Source organism: Dinoponera quadriceps, unplaced genomic scaffold (genome assembly GCF_001313825.1).
Source record: "Dinoponera quadriceps isolate SergipeBrazil2010 unplaced genomic scaffold, ASM131382v1 scaffold2331, whole genome shotgun sequence".
Classification (NCBI taxonomy): domain Eukaryota; kingdom Metazoa; phylum Arthropoda; class Insecta; order Hymenoptera; family Formicidae; genus Dinoponera; species Dinoponera quadriceps.
This window is the reverse complement of record NW_014556354.1, coordinates 1-3,041: the sequence shown is the minus strand read 5'-3', so window position 1 is coordinate 3,041 and position 3,041 is coordinate 1. Positions and strand designations below refer to the sequence as shown.

The following is a 3,041-nucleotide window of genomic DNA, read 5'->3' as shown; positions in this document are numbered from 1 at the left end:
AAAATGTACCCTCTTGAGTAGATTAATTATTCGGTAGCCTGTTGATAGAACTGCGACATTTTAGAAGCGGCAATTTCCGATCGAACATCTTTGTACATGCAAGCACAGTAAAGAGGATGCAATATATTGCACACGGCACTTCGCGTTACCCTAACCGAGACCGTGACATCTACCGAAAAATAAATTACCGTTCCACTCTTCGGCTTGGCGTAAAAGACTAATTAAACGAGCTGAAATCACCTATGGCTGGAATCAAATTGACCAGCTTGCGGGGCAAGGCGATCCTTAAAGAATTGAGCACCTTCCGTAGATGCAGGGTGTAACCTATCAGCGAGAAGTATTTCGGGTTGTAACATTGCTCCGAACAGACTTTATTAGCACCAAATTGAATCATGATGAGCTGGAAAATAAACCCCCAAAGGATCGTTCTAGTAAGAATGTTTGACAGGTCTTTTTCTTTTTATTCTTTCACCGAGAGAAATTCACGTTGCGACAAAGGAGATTTGAAGGGTCGAATTGTACCTTCTATTGCTTTTTCGTGTCTATCTTCGTGTCACTCTTGATCCTTTGCAACAAGATTCTCGTTTGTTGCAACGCATCCCCTACAGCAGCGACTGGGAAGGCGACATTCAGTCTTGCAGCGGTCGACATAAATTTACCCGTCCTTGTGGCGTATCCGGTTAACCTCGAATTAAACACCTGTAGCATCGAATAAATATGAACAATAAATATTATCCAGCGACATATATAATTTATTCGAGTACAATAACGAGTACTGAAAGGCGTAAGTCATTTCCTGCAAAACGTGACTTATTATACGAAAAAAAATCGATGCACTATCGATAAGAATGTTACGTACGAGAACGATTGAGGGCATACATACATTTAAAATATTGGGCAGTGCTAAAAATCGTCTCTAGTTAGCTTGATCTCCGATGCACCAGCTGACCCGACGTGCCTTGATAAAAGATTCCATAGCGAATTCCTCCAGCGCACCGTTCCCAGCAACCAAGGAATCACCGAGACCACCGATTACGTCGATGTCAACTGGTCATAGACGATGAACGTAGTACGATATCGATAGCAATCTGCAATAAGTGAGAAAGGAACGAATTTATCTTCTGAAATTTAAAAATCGTAATTAATCCTCATATTTTTTAAAAATCTGTCGGGGAAATTTTCCTCACCTTCCACATAAACGAGGAAATTGTTATTTGAATGTGAAAATTCTTTTATAGTTTTGTTAAATTAGAAGCGGCGCTTAATTACAAAGAATATTGAGAGAACGAGACATAGAGTTTTATCTGGCGGGATGCCTGGCATGTTGCTAGGAAACAGAACGCTATCGAAATTATCGGCTGTTTCATATTGTTACGTCCTGAATGGTCCGGGACGCGCGCGGCGGGAGCGGCACCGCCAGGCTTAGCAGCTAACTAAGCCGAGGGGGAAGGTGGAAAGGTTTACGCGTGGTTCTAGCGTAGAAGGGATAAATAGGATTATTAAGAAAAACACCAGGCATAATAAAACTAAATAGATATACAATTTATTATTATTTTCGATAAATTTCACGTCGAGATGGCAACAGAGTTTCCTTTTCGCTATATCGCGACGAGATTATATGATGGTTTACAAGGGGACAGTATAGTTTCAGCGATAATGGTCCTCGAAATAATATAATATAATAATATTTTATTAATAAATATAATATAATAACTTACATTCGATGTCGGCAAATCCGAAATAGTGAAAGGTCGAGTGAATTACGTCGCTTTGGAAAGAAGAGAGAGCGGGGACCGTCTTGAGTTCACTTGAAATGACTATGTAGTACGGCTGCGCTAGTAAAACTTGATGAAAACTAACTCGAGGAGTCACCAGGATTGAATTAAGAACACTCGTGGCTGCACAGATCAGACTCGCGAGAAAACTAGTTATGGTCTGAACTGAAAAGACTCACGAGACTGAGTAGAGAAACAAGGAATTAAGAATTGACTAACCGAACTGAAGCTGGCTGAATGAGAAAAATTACTATTGTTCTTGAAGACGATGCCCTTATTTATAGGCTCGTCCTAGACTCCCTCTTTTTTCTGCAACTGCGTTGTTTGCGTTTTCGGTGGGAACACTAACGAACTTGGTGTTCCACGGTGTTCTCAGGTTTACTAAGATAAGGTGAGAGACGGTTCATGCACATCCGTTCTCACGGAGTCAAAAATTTAGTTTATCTAAATAGTACGTAATATTTAAAAATCGCATAACATAACTCATTTCATACACCGGGCATTATCGGTGGAACAATCAGTGAAATAAGATCAGAAGGCGCGGAATTATATTAGAGTTATCGGATCAACATATAAATTTAATACAATAATGGAAATGAGANCGGGGATTAGGCCTTCGCGCTCTGATAAAGTCACGTTCACGGAGCCTTCAAGGCTGATCCTTGAAGTGATTCTTATTACTTAAAATATGGTGTTCAGCATGCGTAACGATACTTCTGCTATTCAGCGGCAGTGATTGCCGGATCTAAGTTAATTGAATTTAATAAGCTCGAAAAACGGTAAGTAGAAGGTGTGAATTATTTTAATGAAACAAAATATAGCAACGATACGGTCGGGACTACAACTAAAGTTATAATTTGGAAGAAACGGTACGTTGTCAACAGGCGACTACCGTGATGAAAGATGGGTGTAGGGAAGGGAGAGCGAAATAGAAGAGCGGTAGAAAACAGGAGGAGGAGGGAGTTCCGGTGGTACCTCGGGACGTAACAATGTTATAGACCGTGGAATATGATATTCCAGATTCATCCACTTTGTTCTGGATATTACGAAATTTCAATTAACCGTCCGACCGTATTCCTGAACCATATCAAGTCTTCAGATACAGCTTCTCAGCATTAGAGGCGGTATCGATTAGCGCGCTTTACAAACGACACATGTTTACACTCTTGCTTTCTCCCATTTGCATTTTATTTACGTCATGAGATTTAAATACCGATGCATATAAATAATTTCACCTAGACGGTGCTGCCGAAAATACGTTACACG

At 40.4% G+C, this 3,041-nt stretch overlaps 1 pseudogene; it reads right to left on the bottom strand.

Moving 5' to 3' along the window:
- Nucleotides 1–9: 9 nt before the first annotated feature.
- LOC106747263 lies at nt 10–1,088 on the bottom strand (annotated as a pseudogene).
- Between the last annotated feature and the right edge of the window lie 1,953 nt (nt 1,089–3,041).